The sequence below is a fragment of the Channa argus genome, chromosome 1 (assembly GCF_033026475.1).
Source record: "Channa argus isolate prfri chromosome 1, Channa argus male v1.0, whole genome shotgun sequence".
NCBI lineage: Eukaryota > Metazoa > Chordata > Actinopteri > Anabantiformes > Channidae > Channa > Channa argus.
In genome coordinates, this window is record NC_090197.1 from 49,179,220 (window position 1) to 49,199,033 (window position 19,814).

The window sequence follows — 19,814 nt, forward strand, 5'->3', positions numbered from 1 at the left end:
TGACGCCTCCAGTGTCAGGTGACTTACAGGAAAGAAGTTGTTGTTCTCTTTCTCTCTTGCTCTGTCTCTTTCATTTGGGTCCTTTTCTCTTCTTTCCTTGTTTCGTAACTTCTAAACTAAATGGTTTTTCTCTGCGTACTTGCCGACTTTAGTGACACGCCAGTGGCCACTTTGTCTAATCCGAGCAGAGAAAATTGTTTTTAAAAAGCTTAGGTTAGGTTATACATTTAGGTCATATTTGAAAAAGTTATGAAGAAAATTGTAGAAATTGAGAACATAATGTTGCGCCAGTTAAACCATTATGTGACACTGAAAACCACCATAAACGTACAAAACAGTACTTTATGCGTTAATGGTATTTGACTCAGGGCTATGTGACAAGGTTTACCCTTATATTACCCTTTAATATATATGTGTGAGTATGTGTGCATGTACCCATCCAGAGCCAACTGGTGAGGGTGACACATTCCAGTGGGACAATTGACCAACAGTTTAGCAGTTGATGGGACACAGATACCTCTGTCCACTGAAGAAAACTTAACAAAAACACAATAGTGGTGGAGAATTCAGTTCTCACAATTTGACATGTTTTGGTCCATTTTCCCGTGATGGTTGTAGTTGTAGAACAGAGGAAGCAGTGGTGCTGGAAGTAATATTGAAAGTGATGTCACGGTATTGTAAAAGTGTCAACCAATGCAGTAGAATAAATATTACTTTTAATGCTACTAATAGAAATAGTAGTAGCATTAGTAAAAACTACTGAACACTGAAGTACTACCACTGATGTACCGACTCTTCCATTGCTGCATGCGACGCATTCCAGCCCAAATACCTTAGCTCACTCGCTTCGAACAACACATTCTGCAGGTTTTCTTTTTTTAAGGTGCACTCCAAGTCAAAGCGAGCTGCAATGAAAATTCTTTGGAGAGAGACACTGTAGCTGAAAACAGGAAGGCCATTAATCTTTGAGAGAAAGCGAGCCGACTCGCAAGTCATGGCAGAAGTAAGCAGCCACAGCAGTTCAGCTTTGGAGACGAGCAGCCACCAACTACAGTTTGGCTGGCTTTTCATCGTGCTATTCTCAGGTTTTCAGCCCTCAGTTACACTTTACTAACCCTTCTCTTCCTTGAAGCCACAACATCCCCAGAGAGCTAATTTCCCCCTTCTTGTTGTGAAATTACTGTGAGTGAGTTACTAGAGGCATTTGACTCATTAAGTCACTCTTTTATGCTCATGTTGTTGACAGCACATATTGTTTGATCAGTCACAGTGAAACAGAAATTAGAGATTGACAGCAAGTCACAGAGAGAGTCAAAAGTAACAGAGTGTAGGTTTACAGTCAATGTTGGTCAAAAAAAAAAAAAAAACACTTTTGATAGAGGACTTTAAGGTAAGTGTTGGTACATTTTTTCTGGTCTGCCAGACTAACATATCTAGTCAGACCCTCAGGCTAAAAAGCACTGAATTATCTCTCAAAGATTATGTCTTTGTCTATTGAAATAATTATTTCTCTGTCTAGGACATGCTGTGAAAAGAAGATCTCACACTGGCTTCCCTTTCTGAACACTGGAGGGTCCAGCCGAGGTCGGAGCACTACTGATCTCAGGTCTCAATTCATCCAGTCTAACATTTCACAAAAATGATTATAAACTAAGATCAAACCAAGAAGAGCATCTTCGCATTTGAAAACCTGGAGCAATGTTTCTTATATACATTATTATATTTTTAAGGAAATTATTATCAGAATGTATTGTTGACTACGGATTACTTGACTAATCTGCCCAAATCTTACCTTAACTGACTTCAGTTTGGGCTTTAGTCGGTACATCACACATACTTTTCTATGTTACTTGAGGTTTCAAGCATAGACTCAGTGTTACATTCTGATCCCACTGTCCCCAGTTTGTTACTTTTAGCAATTCTTCCCAACTGAATTAATTTCAGTGCTGTCATGATTCAACTTGTCTGATCCATGTGTTTCCTTCAGTTGAACTGCATGCAACCCCCCCCCCTCCGCCATTCAAAGGAATCGCACACTTAAAAATAACAATTAACAAGATTGTGTAACTCATGAAAGAAGAAGAAACATGCAGGAATGTCTGTCCAAACACATTCTAATCAACTTATTTTAGTCCGAGTGTACATTTCTGTCAAATTGAATAAAATTCCCTCCAGGCCTTTCCGAGATATAGTGTTGACAAGAATGGGATGGATGTGAGTTCATAGTGACTATGACCTTCAATCTTTGACCACCAAGAGCTGATCAGTTCATCCTAGTCCCGGTGGCTGCCAGATGTGAAGAAATTCCATCACAGCATTTCTGTCAGAATGTGTTCACAAGAAAGGACAGATGTGACGACACAGTGACCTTGACCTTTAACCCCCATCTTAACCCCCAAAATATAATTAGTTCACACTGTCATAGAGCGCAATCTGATATGATACACTGTGTGCAGAGGTCAAAAACCTACACAAAAATGCAAGATTTAGATGAAGATGAAGTATAACTTCAAATCTTTTACTCAAGTAAAAGTACTTAGCAGATTATGTACATTTTAAATAAGGAAAAGGGTGAAAGTACTCCACTAAGAAAACAGTGTTGACAATGTTTAAACAATTTTGATTATGGTAATTATGGCAAAACATGTCGTACGTTTTAAAAAAGGCTCAAAATTAGCTGTTGGTAAAGGTGGAGCTGATTCTAACCACATCATGTGCTAACAGGTGCTTAACCCATGATGACAGATCAGCATTTATTACTCCATGATATTTTTTATCTTAAAACCAGAGCACAGGTTTAGTATGCATGTTTGAGACTTGTCATTCACGTTAATTAACATTTCCTTAATAAGTTAAAGAGGAAATGTATCACGATCGAGTTTCTGTTTCTGTCATTCACTCAACTCTCTCCTCTTAACGGCAGTTGGTTTGTTCCACCTGCCTGTCCTTATCATCAGTAGGCTTGTTCGTGGTGGAAAGCGAAGGAGAGCAGGCAGCAGCAGCAGGGGGCAAGGAGAGAAAGCAGCAATCAAGGCGGAGAGAGTCTCCACTTTCTACATATACTAAAGCTATCAGCTTTACAGGAAATCACTAATACTCACAACCCATAGAGTCCGATCCATATGAATTAAATTGTCACCAAATAGTTATTAAAGTATGTCTTATTATCTGTTTTTTCTTCTATCTGACAGAGACACTTCAAATGCTACACAGGTGATCTGTGTTTCTGGTTTAACCTCCATATGACTCATATATTTAATTTGAAATGGATTAAAATTCTCATGAAATGCAGTCATCAGTTTGCAGTTCGACTAAACTAAATGGTTTGAACAACTTTTTAACAGCAACACTGCGATTCAAAGTGGAATTTTTTTAAAAAAAATTAAATTTTCCCTTTTTTCTGTATAATTCAGTGCAAAAATTATAAATGATAAGAATAGAGCACCGAATATCCTAAAAAGCTGCTATTGCATGTTGGCAATGCATATACAAGCACATCAAGGTTCCAGCTAACTAGTTGTGATGGACTAAGCCAGATCTGGGTTCGGTCTGTCCATGTGTGGCTGGTTGTGTCTTTCCTTGTTTTCCAGGAAGCCAGTGGGTGGAGCTGAGTTGTAGTCATGCCGCACACCTGTGTCAATTGGGTTGAGGTTCCTATAAAGGAGGCCTTAAAGATCGGCTCAGTCTCTTCCCCTGAGCCTATCTGCTGAGTTCCCCTTTTGTCTTGTCCACATGTAGACACACTCTTCTACGCCAACATTGCATACAACACTGATTTGCTCACAAACATAACTCAAATCTTTATGCACTCAATTAAAATATTATTTTAAGAACCTTGTCCCTTCTTTGTCACACAGTCTTGAGCCAGGTCATGACATAGTGTAATCACTCAACAGTAACGTTCCCTAGAACATGGACAGTGAAGTTTGGCAATAAACGCCATTAAATTAACTCAGAGTTTGGTTTAATCATTCATTTGTCTAACACAGCTCGATGAGGCCTTCTGAAATGCTGGAGGACACTTGTGGTGTTACCTCGTCTGGTCACTTTAGGAGAACACCTGTTCGTGACGATGCAAACTGTTTTATGTACTGATGTATTCAGCCTCTGGTAAATCCATTAAAATATTTCACATCAAACCGAATATTAAACGTGTCACCTGACCAAAGAGAGAGAGCTCGGCATTTCCCATCATGTCCTGAGGTTTTGCAGTCGGTGGACAGCAACTGTGGTGTCTTGATCTAAAGAAGTTTCAATTTCCAACGTATGCGTGCCCGGATCAAGTCGCACGAAAACTAGCCATCACGCCCTCTGCGTCCATCGCAGGGGATCATATCTGTGCAGAACTTGCTCATCTCGAACAAGCCCGCTATCACCTATTGTCCATTACTCTGCCTCTCTCTTCTATTTAAGCCGCCGCAGTTCACTCAGTGCCAGATTGTCTCGCCACACACTGTCAAGCTCCCCAGCCATCTGTTCGTGCCTGAACCAGCCTGAAAATCAAACTTTGCCCAGTAACCTGAAACTGCAAAGTTAGTTAGTTAGTTAGTTAGTGGACCTGATTTCTGCCTGCCCCAAATTCAGTAACTTTGGTCGTCTGTCTGCCTGGTTTGACTAAGTTTCCGAAAGTTTCTCTGTTCTGTCTGCTTGGTAAAACTGGCTCTCTGATACCTGACCCTCTGCATGAATGATTGAATCAGTGTCTACTCTGTCTGCTTGGTGAAAAAGCCCAACAACCTGATATTTAACCTGAACTGGTTATTGGATTTTAAATTCTGTCTCCGTCCTGTTTGCTTAGTTCTGTCCTGTATAGAAACGTAACTTTTAGAAAACTGGTAGTTCTGTACGGCGCAGCCTTACTTGTCTTACAATAATGGTGGCCACCATAAGCTAAGATAAACAGACATTAGGGAGATATGGCAATTGACAGTTTCACCAGAGAGGGGATCCGTGTCTGAACCGTTCTCCTTTGTTGATCACAAGAACAATCTTTAGTTTCCAACCTTTACCGCAACCACATTACAGAATTCTCCTTTTATATGCTAATGATTATTAATGTCACAAGAAAACAGTAAGAAGTACAGTATCATGCACAGTAATCTATTACTTGATCCCTTGCTGCTGCCCTCCTACACCAGACCAGACTGGCTGAGTCAGCTCTGCTGCTCTATCACGATTCAGCCTGACACACTTTCCCTCCCTACACACCTCCCGACCACCACCACCCCCACTTTCCTTCATGAATCTCTTCATTCACTCTGAGCTACGTTCAAAACTCTCACACATTCTCTCCTCTCACTGTCACTCTCTCTCTGTTTGGTCTAATATGAATGTCCATCGCTTTGCAATCAGATGTAGACATCCCCCACTTCTGCCTCTTCCTTGCTTTTCTCCACAATTTCATTCTTTTAACCCTCTCTCTCTCACACTCTCTCTCTCTCTCTTTCCCTCCCTCCCTCCCTGCTGGCTGCCTTCAGGGTAGCAGAAGGGAAGTGAATGGTTTCAGCCCTCCCAGCTGGTCCCATCACCCAGCAACCCAGAGCAAAACAAAAGATCGCACACACACATACATACACACAGGCAAGCAGTGCGCACACACAGTTGGGTTCACCAGCCGATGAGTATAAGCATGTTCCTAGACACATGCAGACACATATGCAGATGAATGCACACACACACACACACACACACACACACACACACACACCAACACACACCCATACCCCCACCATTCCCTCTTACACACATCCACATCCACAGCAAGCCCCTGCAGACTCGCACCCATCATCCTTCTCTCCTGGCCCCCCACCACCCATCATCTCCTTCTCCCCTCCACTGCACCCTTTCCAGACACCCAGTCCTTTGTCCACACTCTACACACACACACACACACACACACACACACACACACACACACACACACACATATTTAGGGGAAAAACAGATGAACATGTGTTGGTCCAAAAGAGAAGTCGACACAAAGCAAAGTGGAGCGTGAATGTGCTGTGTTGATTTGTGTTTGTGCGGCTCACACACACACACACACACACACACACACACACACACACACACACACACATTTACACACATACAAGAAAAAAAAAACGGTAACTCAGCATTGAAACACAGCTTGATTGTTTTTTTAAATTTATCAAGCAGCCTGTAGCAAATCACAGTTCAGGGAACCTGCACAGTCATGTGTGCACTTGTAAAACCAAACTCACATCAGTCCTCCTCTGCTAGCAATCGTCAGTGTATGATGGTCAGTGCAATGCATGAAGTAGTCTCCCTACAGTTAAAGAGTTTTTGGACACACATCAGCAATACGGTTAACTTGTGGAAGCTGGGTAGTGATAATGACCAAAGTGGTTTGAATTGCACCGCAAAAAAAAAAAGGCAACCCAGATTAAAATGGTGTCAATACAATATCCAGACAAACAAAAGCTACTGGGAAACCTACAGATTTCCATCATGCAGGCAACAGACCAGAAAAGTGTGCAATGCCTATTTGTCAAATTACCACTGCTGGACAAACACAGCAGGGTCTGCAGGGTAAAAAGATGCAGTAAACACCTCTTTCACCCACTTTTCCCAATCCGTGTGCAGTGTATCTATATGAATCACAGATTAGTTTGGGGCCGTATATAAGCACAATAGAAGCTGAAATAATATTGAAACTAGATTTTAGGTCTTCATATGAGTCTGAGGTGCGGTGTTCATATCTGTGGACAACTGAAGTGGACCCTTTCAGAGAGTAGATGAGTTATAGTCTACACAATTCTCTGTGGTCCTTGTAGGTCCTTCGAGCCACATACAGTACACATGTCAAAAGCACAATTTGGGCTGTAGGTTGTATAATACCGCCAAGCAGAGCCAGAAGATTGAGCTTCATTCAAAAACTTCAAGAATTTTTACACGGTCGAGGCTTCAACATGTGCACAGTAAGATTTATTTCGGAACAGATGTCTCCGAAAATAAATATTCCATAAAAGTTACAAACTTTATCCTTACCTGGACAGTTTGATCAGTTGTCATGGAGACAGATCAGTTGTCAATGAGCAATCATCATAGCGAACCTCTTTCCCATGATTATTTGGTTACACGGCAGATGAGCTCATGGACATGTGCATGACCTTCATCGTCATCATAATCATATTCCAACAACAACACTCTGTGGCTTTGTCAACCATAAAATGTAACACAAATACATATATGTGGACTCAAAAGTCACTTCTAGACAGTTTTATTACACATGTATCAATACAATGCAATACTCTACAGATCCTATACTGTAATATGCGAGTGCATTACAAAACAATGACAGAGATCCAGGAACAGCTTAGTAGAAAGAGTGAAATAGAGCAATAGCATCACTGCATTATTGTGCAATTAAATAAAATTCATCTTTATAAAATCAGAGGCAAAGCAGTCAGAGTAGAGTCTAGCAAATATTTAGTTTAACCCTCTTCTTTGGTGAATGCAAGCCAAACCAAACTTGAAAAAATAAAAAAAAGCTATGCTTCCAAGCCTTTTCAGCCCTAACCACTCAAACAAACAAGTATAGGCAAAGAGTAATAGAGGGAGATTTTCTGGTAACAACACAGTATAAAAAAACCCGATGCTTCAGGAACATAACAGTAAACAGGATGAAAAATTGGAGTGGGGGAGGTTATAATCTGAACAGTATCTGGTTTTATTCTCATCTGGTCTAGAACTAGTCTAAACACACTGCTCACGCACCACTTTTCTATCAGACCAGACCATTTGAAGAAAATCTATTTCACATGAGCTCATCCTAGCCCAGACAGGTCCAATTTGGTTTGGTTTCAAAGTTACCCCACAGGCGACCAATTCAAACCAACTAGAGCCTACCACAGTCCTAAACAAATCCCTCCTCGGCAGCCAGGTCTGGGGGTGCAAACTGGCCCAGCATTGATCCTAGTAAACACAAAGAAACACAATACAACCCAGAACAAACAACACCTGACTACAGACACACACACACGCACGCACACACACACACACACACACACACACACACACACACACACACACACACACACACACACACACACACACACACAAAGTCCGTATATGGCAGATGGTCAGTTTGCTGTCCTTCTTATTAATTATTGAACAGAAAAATCCACTATGGAACAAGTCAACAATGACTCATGAGACACACACTCCTCACACCTCCATATACTACAAAGACTGTATATATATGTATATATATATATATAATATTTGCAGCATAGACAGGCAAGTCTGCGGGTTGTGTGTAAACAGTACTTAAAGGAAAACGTCCCAGATTTGTAACTTGCTTCTTAATATTGAAGAGTTCACTGTATGTATGTGAATTTCATTAAACATTGCTCTGTTTTCCCTTCCCTGCTTTACTACTCGCTGATTAAAAAAAAAAAAAAACTCCACTTCAGGTGATGTCATCTGGGGGGGTTTGTAAGTCAAAATTTTAGAATCTGAAGGAGTTTGTCAGTATGGATTATGTCATCTGGGGGAGTTCTTGGAGGAGCTGGTCTACCAGGATTGCAATCTCTCCAGTATGAGCTACCAGATGACACCATGTCATGAAGAAGTCAACAAAGAAAGACACAAATATGATCAAATCACATCAAAACCAATGTTTTCTTTTCCTACCTATTTTGTCAATTGCTTTGTGACCCCTTAAGACCTTGAGACCCATACCCAGAGTGGGAACCACTGCGATGCACAGCCTGTATTTACACTCATGAGGGAGCAATGCAGCAGAATGCAGCAGAATGGAGCCGCGATCCACCTGTTTCAGCTGCAAGTTTGCCCCCAATCACAAACTACCTGCTTCCACAAAAATCGCAAATGATGGTGTTACACACATCATCATTCAGTCAGAGGCCCAAACAGTAATCTCCCCAAATGCTACACTGCACCAATGACACAGATATAAACCACTTGAACAGCTGCCAGGCTGACACAGGACTGTATAACAAAGTATATAATCAGTAAGCCATAATCATACAGGGGCCGCAAGCCAAATATCCCAATATCAGGCATGGCCTGTTAACACTCACTCACTCATTCAGCATTTGCCATGCCGGTCTGGGGACTACAGTCCTGCTGTGCTGTATGGACTGTGGAGTACAGAACATATTTACTCCATATCGGTATATACTTGCAATGCCAATTATTTAAGAGAAAGAGAACGAATCGGCAACAAATGTGTGCTTTCAACACTGCATGTACTGCAGTGCAATAGGTGCTGGCTGGTGCAGCGTAACTCAACATACATACACTGCAAGAAATACACAAACAAGGGGGGGAAAAAAAGTTGGTTATTGACTCATAATCACACTACAAAAGCACTTACAACCCAGAAACTACTCAGTGACAAATGTCTGCAAAGACCAGATGAAAAGGTTTTGTACCTTTTCGGTTAAATATGTCTTTGGTTTAACCCACTGCAGTGTGAAGTGCTGCTGCAATCAAAGGTATAGGTTCTAGAAGTGAGAGAACAATAAAGAGAATATATACATCTACAGTACATACAGTACATGTAGATCACACACAGCTTAACTAGACGTATCGAAGTGTAACCACTATCCTTTGCGTGTACATGCAGAGTTAGTGGCAGGATTTGATACTTTGGTTCGATGATTGTACAACCATCCATCAAGAGCACGGAGGCTTCATTTCTGATATACTTACTGAGCCACCACTGTCACTCCAGATAAGTCTTGATCAATGAAAACCTTCTTTTTCAGCAGCAATAACAAAACACACATTTGGATAGTACAACTGATGCTACAGGCTTCGGTTCATGTGACATCAGGGACTGAACAGTGAATTCTTGTTCTCTGAAATCAGAGAGATGATCAGATAAAGTGACACTTCAAATCTGACACTGTGAAGCCATCAAGAGCGAATAATTCACACTCCACATTTTCTGAGTTAGTGAGGGGCGTCTGGAAGCGATGTGATCAAAACAGTCATTTTGAATCCTCGTACCTCAAATTTCTTGCGTTGTCACTTAACAGAACTTTTTAATGTTCACATTCAGGAGCCATGTGCCAAAGACTGTGATCTGACAACTACTGTAAGATACAGTTATGATCGTCACATCTGAACTATGTGAGAAATGTTAAAACAGCACCGTTCCTGATCTCACAGATGCCGATGAGTGGCAGAAACACACTGGCATTTGTGCACATGTTCAAATGAATAGCACTGAACCGCTCTCTCAGTCTGCGAGGCTGCATCATTATGAACAGCATATTCTCAATGTCACACACACTCTTACAGAGTAGGAGGTAGACTGTGTAGGAGGGGGTATTCCAACAGAGTACATCATGTAGCATGGACTACTATACAGGTAGTGAAGCAATGAGTCACTGTGCCGAGGGAGGTAACACGATAACATCCAACGTCTTATCATTGGTGTGTGTGCATCACGTCTTACTCACACAGTGTGAGGACTCGTCATCATTGTTGTGGGGACTAAATGCTCATCCCCACTATAAAGAAACTTTAGACTTAAGATTTATGGCCAGGACACGGCAAGCCGACTGTCGGCCAGCATCCCCTACGTGACTTACATGCTCTTCGGCTCTGCTCTTTGCGGTGGGTTTTAGCGCCACTTGTTGGCCCAGGCGAAGCCGTCACCACCCAACTAAGCAAATGGTCTTCATCTGCACCAGTTCTTTGATGTTGGTTTGGTGTGTCACGGCCCTTAAGGTTTAACATTAGAGTAAGGTTGGGTTCAGGTTAAGGTTAGTGTAAAGGTTAGATAAGTAGGAAGTGATGAAAACACGACTTTCCTATGAAGATCCCTATCAAATAGAATGCTACAATAAGGGAAATGAACTAAAAATTAACTGCAGTTTGACTTAAAACATCTTAAATCAAGGTTTTTCCACAGCTTTCTTAAGCTTTCAACAGCACGTCAGTTGAAATCTACTCAGTTGTCATGGGGAAAGCTCACCTATCATGTAACCTATCTATCTATCAAACAATCTATTTTAAATACCAAAAGAAGAACAAACGCTGTTCTTGTGACGTCCAATCCCTCTTTCCACGTGTGTTTGTGCGAGGACAGTATATGTGTCTCAGATCTGTGCCTGTTTGGTCTTGTCTGCTCTGGAGATCTGAATGCAGCTATTCCAGTCTCAGTCATTAGATACTGTGATGCACATCAGAAACATAGTGTAAGTACATTAGGAAACAGCATGAAAAGTGTTGTAATGACTCATGCGGATGAGAATTCTCCTAGGAGCTAAAACGTCTCATGTTACAGTACATATATATTCACCTGAATTTTTAAAGCGCCAATAAAACAATTAAGACCAAGTGCTTTGAACGCTCTTGAAAATGGTGACTTTGAGTTGTGATTTTAATGCTTTTGAGGTTAAATTTAATTTTAATCCTCCAAAATCTCACATTTTAATTAGAACTTTTCCACATTAAGCCATATTTTATTTAACATGGCGTTTAAATATCTGACAGTGAATATCTTTACCATTTTGCCCTTCTAACCATTTTTTCAATTGTTACAAGTCTGAAAAGATAAGAAAGTTTTTAACTTAGAAAGTAAATTTGGATGAAATAAAGCACACAGTCACAAATAACACTGACTAGGAGAGAAAGGGAAGGAAAATAGTGAGAAGAGGTGCTGTTTGTGTGAATAATGAAAAGGAGGTCAGTGCCTGAAGGGGTGTGTGTGGTGATGGGAAACACTGAGAATGTAGAGATAACACATACACACATACTCATACACACAGTAAGTCGCCTGTTGGGATGACAGATTGACAAGTGATGGGAAATACTATAATCTGCATGGCTCAGGTTTGCATCTCCACCTTTCCTTCACCGTTACTGATGCAGGTGGTGTAAGTGCCAAAAAAGGTGAACTATACATTTCAGTGTCATCAGTTGCTGACTTATAATTTAATTGGTTTCTAAATGGCAAATATCTAAATATAGAAAGAAAGAGGTGCTGCGGCAGCTTTTTTTTTTTTTTTTTTTTATTGTGTTGTCTTGCTCACGTTCCAGAGGAGCAAGGGGCAAAAAAGCTACATGTTTGTAAGGCAAGAAACAAAGACATTATATCATGTAAATGAATTTTTGTAGCATTCTTGTATGTTTAGTCTTTGCAGAGTGGGTAAGAGTGACACTGTGAACAGCTGCCATCTGGCACTGTCACAAAAACAACAACTAACTGCTGGTTAATTCTGGTGAAAGGTCAGTTTTAACTATAAGATCATAGATAAAAACCTTTCAGAATAAATCAAATTTGTCACAATTTTTCCAAACTCTTTCTACTATGTGATGTGGGGGGGGGGGGGGGGGGGGGGGGGGGGGGGGGGGCTTCCTTTGTCTGTATCGGTTCTTCTCTTATTCATTTTGATTCTAAGAGCTTTGTACTGCACTGAATTCCTCATAGCGCCTCGTCCTAAATCTTGGAGCCTTTATTCTTTTTTTTTTTCTGGCTCCTCCGAAAGCAGCATGCTCTACTCCAAATATGGGAGTCCAGCTCTGTTCTGACTGGTTCATTCTAATTGACTTTCAGTCAGCCACATACGAATCACCTAAGTGGTGAATCTCAGCTCATTGTTTCCTTATGTAGCTTTTTTTTTCACTTTAATCTACTTTTTATTTGCTTTTTTAGTCCAGAACTTGGTTTGTTGGTTCCTAAATGCCCATTTAGGTCAATCGTTCCCCACCATCTCATTCGAGCCACAAAAGCATGTGTTGAAAGAGCGCCCCGTGGTACCACAGACCAAAACAATACTAAATACCATCTCGAGTCATTATTTCAGAAGGAAATTGTTGTTTTTAAAAAATGCCTACGAATTCTGAAGCGGTCAAACGGCCCCTGTTATGACTAAAGGGGGGCAGACTCATGGACAATTCTCCAACAACAATGTAACCACTTTTTCTGAGCATTGTTTTAATAGGTAATATAGCAATAAAAGCTCGACCAACACTAGGATTTCCAGGTTAATAACAATATCTGATTATATAATATCGTCTTGGTGAGTGATAGCTGATGGGAGCAACAGTGACATTTAACATTATGACATTTCACAAATGGCAGGTAAAGCAGCACCATAAGCTACACCTCTTCTGTGTCTTGCTGACCTGCAAGCTCCTGCACACTCCAATAGTAATATTATTATGAAATTAGACTGCATGGACCATATTAACAATCCTACAGCAACATCTAAACACGGATAAACTAAAAAGGGTCAGTAGTGGATAAAGTTCTCCAGATAACCCTATAGGGGAAAGGCGAGAAGCTACCTGCTCGCTGGGCTACAGTAGTGCATTGGAATAACACCAGTCCTACTGAGGGATTATTGTGTGGTGATGCTATCATCACAACCACTCTCCCACTGTCTATTTATAGTTCACAGAGCTCTCCCTCTCTGTATCTTGCAGTCTCTGTCACATTCTCCATACTGAATGCCAAATGCATTAAAATGAGCAGGCCAGAAAAAAAAAAAAGAAAAAAAAAAAAGGGGGGGGGGTGCAGAACCACAAACCAGCAGTTAGTGGTTTCAAACTGAGAGAGAAATGCAACACCTGTTCCAGATCTTACACAGAGGGTCATTTTCAAGTTGGCAAACTTTGCATCTTCATTTATAACACACACATTTTCAACAAACGAGGCCTATTCAACCGTATGTCATCATTCTATGTGAAGAATAAAATGGATAGAAAAATAAATGACTACTTGTGTTGTCGTATTCAAGTACATTTGGGGCGTTGGAAAAGTAGCCACAGATTGTCCACCGATCTCACAGTTGTTGGTTCAATCCCCGGCTCCTCCGGTCACATGTCGAAGTGTCCTTGAGTGCAGAGCATTTACATTGTAAGCAGGACACATGGTTTTAAACTCTTCTACCTCCGTATCAACAGCCACTAACGAAATTAGGACAGGTGTTTATTAGGGGGTTTCATTCAGGTTTTTCTCATTTATGGAGCTGTGAGTTTCAGCTGATGAATAAACTCACCCAGTCTTCACTTCCTGCACCACCTCCTCTGTGTTGTAGATTTTGTGAACACAGGCCAAACTAAGACCAGATTTGATCTGATCTGATGCTTTAACTGAGAGAAAAGGCCAACAACCAGTCACAAATTTCTACTTCTAAAACAACAAAGCATACTACAGGCCCAACATTTGCTAATTTATTCTGATGCTTTTTAGCCAAAACATGGATTCAGAGATTTTACTATCACAATCAACTTCATATTTCAGGGACCTGACCTTAGTTTAAGGACCTGAATGTAATATCCCAGTGTTCAGACGGGGATGGTAAATGTTGGATGCTGACTGTGTCTGTCAAACGAGCTGCAGCATCTGAGCCCCGGGCTGGGAACACAGACGAACTACGGCACCTTAATCTGGATTAGCTGCTTAATTAGAAGCCTGGTTGCTTGTGTAATCCAGCTGACAAAGTTCTGGCAGCTCCTGTGGCCATTTGATGGCAGCCAGTTTATTTTGGCCAGGCCAAGAATGGCCAACATTAGCCAGACAGAGGGAATGACTGATATTATTATTATTATACATATTCTAAAGGCGATGGACACTTGAAATCTCTGGACTTAGGCTCACTGAAGGGTAATGGTCTGTTTATCGAATTTGCTCAACTTTGGGGGCATCTGAAAAAGCTTTTGTGGTCCTTCTGGGAACCACGGGGGTGGCGAAGGGGTTTTGCCCCTCTTGCCCTTCATCTGAGTCTGCCCATTGCATTGGGATCTAACCATTCATCCATCCATCCATTATCTGTAACAACTGATCCTGTTCAGGGTCGCTGGGGGCTGCAGTCTGTCCCAGCCGTCATCGGGCGAGAGGACAGGTCATTAGTTCTACTACTTTAATCTTTATACATGCATTGTTTTATAAGAATATTTGGTGTTTTCGTGTTTTCCTTTTGTTAGCCTATCTAATAAGTGCAGTAGGGGGAAGCAGTACACTATTTCATTTTGAAATGTAGTAGGATAGGATTTAGTACAGTGCTGAAGCAAATGCATCCACTCACTGTCTCAGTACACTTAATAAAGACCAAATCTCTACAGGGGCATTATATAATAAGTGACGCCAAAGAAACATTAAAAAAAATTGATAAGAAGCCATTAAATTGTTATTATTAATAATAATAATATTATAAACAACACTCGACTACAGCTACACTTAAAAACCTAACTATGTTATAAAGTCATTATCGTCATTAAGTTTCACAGAGTTTAAATCTGATGAAATTTTCATGCACACACACACACACACACACAGTAATAATGTGTGAGAGCTTACAGACAACTTGGTTATATAATACAGGCAGCAGTAACAACATCAACAGCGGCAAGTACGCACTGATTTCCCTTGGAAACCAGAGAGGACACCATGGCCAGTTTATCCCACTCCAGCAGGGTCCGGTCTCTGTCATAGGAACCATTTCCCAACTGGGCTCCCTTACGAATCTATCCCTAAAATTGTGTAGTCTGATTCTTTAGAAGCATTTATTTTTTTAATTCAACACAACCTAACATATTGTTATACCTACAATGAACTTTTACGATTGACCCCCACTCGCTGTGGCAGCCCACTGCCTCTTTCATGACACACCAAATCTGAAGGTGGTGTATTCAGCGTACTGTGTCACACGAAGCCTTTATGGCGAAGAGGGGCTTCAACATCATATGCTTTTCAAAGCGTATCAGCTTCAAACCTTGAGAAAATGACATTTAACAGCGTTTTTCCGCTGTGGTTCGGCGGTACACTTTGACCGTGCGTAACGGGAATTCCACGCTGCGCTTTTCCTCTTGTGGGAGCGTTGACTCCTGTAGCCAATTCAAGAGTAGACTACTGGTCCATTCACGTACATTTCCTGTGTTGACCATACTATGAGATATTTTATGTTTAAAAAATGTTTAAAGCGCATAAAGGTGGACGCGTAAAATTCCGCGCAGATACAGGGAAGTGATTTTTTACAGAGACACAACTTAATCATCATCCGAAGCATCAGCCACCAGAACACAAGGCAGGAGTTCAAGATGCAGTTTGAGACACTCACCCTCTATGGCAGGTCCGTCCAGCACGGTGCTAAAGTAGAAAATTGGATTTGAAAGAACCGACTCTCCAGAATTCTTGTGGCACTGAAATCAGTAATCAGTATTTGACGAAACCACTGATTCGCCTCGCACAGGCTCCGTCCAACGTCTCCAATGTCCCTGATCGCGGCCAATGCGAAGTCCTGTAAGACCAGCCAGGCTGGTGGTGCATTTACGCGTCCGGAGACACTCAGTAAATACAACCAACCTACTGTTCGTGTTTAAGGTGTTTAAGGAGTTTAAGGCTTCGCACAACGGCTTCGCACAAATTCTGGTTAGTTTAGATTTTAGGTGCTTATGGCGATTATAAAGTCTGGGTAATTTAACTTGTATTTGAATAATAGTAATAAAACAAATAAACACGGGTTGAGGACAGTCCTACGGTTGTGAACGCAGCGGCAGTCGGCGTGTGAAATGTGTGTGTGTTTGTGACAGACATGTCGTGCAGTGACTCACAGCTGAGTCAGAGTTTCGTGTCCCGCCCACACTGCGCTGGCGGCCAATAGCGCTGGTGCGGAAGCGGCACAGCGGTGACCAGTCATGCAGCTCTGCACAGTTTCTGTGTGCGGGTTTAAAGGGACAATTCCCGGTCTATGTGCTGAGATCGTTACCACGCACCATTATAGGCAAGAGGGTGGGCACACGGACAAATGTGAGCAAAAAGAGATATTCTGGAACACGCAATGACAAATAAGTTCTGTATTTTCATTAGACATCACGAAAAGACATCATTCATAGATGCATCAGCAATGGAACAAGGACACACTTGTTAATGTGGGTGGTTTGCCCCCTTTAGGCTCACTGGAGAAGAAGGTGCTGTGGTGGCTCTAAGTCTCATCAGGTCTGGAAAAACCTGAGAGGGTTCTAACTACTCGTAATGCTCTGGATCTTTATCTACTACTCCAAAAGCCCGAATGCTGTTTGTAATCTACAAAAGCTAAAGTGTATGTAGAATTATTTTACGATATGCAACTTAAGCTGGTGCTAGCATGAGGGACTCTCACTGCATACAATTACATTTACATTTACCAGACACTTTTATCCAAGACGACTTACACCAGATGCAAGTTGGGCTTTACTGTCTTGCCTGAGAACCATTGGACCCGGAGGAACTGGGAGTCAGACCACTGAGCCTGTGGTTTGTGGACATGTTCTACCAACTTGGCCACAGATCCCCCTGCTACAGTCTACTCAGCTCTACTGCGCCCTGGCAGGTTCTGCTCAGCGCTTCAGGTAGTCGTTATTATGAAATTACAATAAAGAAACGGAAATTCTCTGTTTGGTTGAGTCTCGCCCAGAAACTTTAGGAAGCATTTAGAATGTCTCAACACTGCTGCCAGTGCTGTTCAACAAGTCTGGATCACAGGAGGCTTCAGCAGTACCTCTTTACTTTAACATGTGTTTTGGAGCATATTTGTAATTTTACAAAAATCGAAAACGGTAAATACCGAAATCAGCACAATTACTGGACTTCGGGAGACTGAAATGGATTTTAATCAGTGACTGAAAACAAAAAGTCATAATTGGAATTAATGTGTTCGGGAAAATAAAACAATAGTTCAGCAAAAAAAATAGAAAGACGATCCAGACTAATGACATCCCTGCTCCGAAGGGGGTTTCACCAAGTGATATGCAAGGGACTTCAGGAAACCCTTGATTTCCATTCAACCTTGATTTTCTGGAACAACCACTGTTCCTCTTTAGGAACTGCTGTGTCTATTAGGGATATAAATAATTAACACGTTTTGTTAACAAAAGCAATCAATAAAAGCATTGATCCAGCAGAAACAATCAATGGCAGTGTGTGTTTGTGTGTGTGTGTGTGTGTGTGTGTGTGTGTGGTTACAGGTGTTTCAGCTACAAAAGCAGACTAAAACCTCTATAACCGGTTTTGAAATGCCAGCACTGCTCTTTTTCAGCCCAATGGTTTAAAATATTTACATAGCGGGACCCTCCAGCCTTTTCACTATGGTTCACTCTCCTCACTAGAAAACCCCTACACAGACCAGACATATGGTACATATCTATAGTAGAGGGTTGAGAATCATGGAAGGTAATTCACTTACCACACTTCGCGTCTTTCTGGACGGAATGTGTCTGCGGTCTAATGGGACTGTCAGATTGGAGTCATGGCAATATTTTCTTTTTCTAATAGGCCGGGGGGGCTATTAAAAATAAGCTGCTGGGACCCCCATTCATGACATCCTCTCTGTGCAGTGTGTACAGTATCTCAGCTGGGTGTCTCAGGCTCTACCCTAAAGCAGCCGCCTTCCTCTCAGCCGCATTATGCAGCCTCCGGCTCTAGAAAAAGGGGGGACGGAATGGTTTCTGCGAGCTCGAAATAACTTCAACAATACACAAAACAACCAAAAAGAGAAACAAAGAGACAACAGGCAAAAAAAAAAAAAAGAACTACTAAGGACAAATACAAGTTTAAAGATAACAGTTGACAAGATGTTTGTAAAACTATTCCAAAATACATCAAGTAAAACAACTAAAGAGATGTAAAATGACTACAAAACATGGAGAAAGGAACAAAACAAAACAAAAAAATGCTGCAAGATGCAAAATGATGTAAAACCACACAGACGTAAAACCCATATGAAAACAAAACAACTACAATAAGACACTAATACTACAAAGAGACAAAAAGTGACTTTAAGGCAACTCAGAGTAAGTTTAAATATTTAGGTGAATGAAATAATACTTTCATAAATTAATTAATATCTAATGTATCTCCAGAAGAAGGGGGGCCAGTCATGACCCATCCATGAGCAGGATCACCTTGTACCCAGGCCCGTTCCTCTTTACAACACTCTGGCCCATAGTGTGCTGTCATGGATTAAAGTACACCAGTACCTGAGGAACTCCACAACGAGGCTTTGTTTTGTATAATGGTTGTTGAAATCTGTATTTCTCTCATGCTTCATCAGCAGACATGAATGAGATGGAGCCAGGAGAGGCCCCTAACCACAAATTCTTTTATTAAAAAAATCTGTGCATTCAGATAAAGAACAGATACTAGTGTCCGTGCCCACCATTAAAGTTCGTACACTCTACACAGGTGCTCAGGATGTTTAGATTACCTTTTACTTGTTACACCTGTTGTTTTACTGAGGCTATTTTACAGGAGTTCTGAAACTCCTGATTGCCCCAATTGCCTTATAGAGTCATGAATATTGTGTCTAGTTCGCCTGCATTTAATTAGTCACTCGCTGTTTCATCAGTGTGTTTATGTTAAAGTGTGATCTTGGTAATAATCCAGTGTAAGCAACATTACTAAGATATGATGATTCATGTTCGCTTGGAGATTTAGATTCATTTCTGCTTTTCCTCATTCCAACTTCCTATTTCTGGTCCTCTCCCTGACATGTCATGTCCTGCTGCTCCCTCGTGTGGTGAATATTTGCTACAGCATCCTGAAAGTGAAGATTTTATTTTATTTTATTTTTTTCAAAAAGAGACCACAATTGTGCGGAGAAAGTGAGCTTTCCTGATTGATCGAAATATCATTAATGCAAGGAAACACTCCGATGAAAGCTCCTATCAAGCTTGAAAGACAAGTAAAATTACATTACAGTATAATTTCCCGCCTACCGACCACAGGGTCGGAGATTCGCGCCCTGCTGTTCTCTACCACATGTCAGCAGCTCATCCCCCTCCCCAGCTGTGCAGTGCCGTGCCCGAGCCCGAACCCGGTAGAAATCGGG

At 41.3% G+C, this 19,814-nt stretch overlaps 1 protein-coding gene across 1 annotated transcript in view; it reads right to left on the reverse strand.

The window, feature by feature from the left end:
- Positions 1–16,464, reverse strand: part of sertad2b (SERTA domain containing 2b) — a 38,402-nt gene extending 21,938 nt beyond the window's left edge. Inside the window, exon 1 of the mRNA XM_067529061.1 lies at positions 16,068–16,464. The gene's annotated coding sequence lies outside the window, so the exon portion shown is untranslated. The remainder of the gene's footprint in view (positions 1–16,067) is intronic.
- Positions 16,465–19,814: the final 3,350 nt, after the last annotated feature.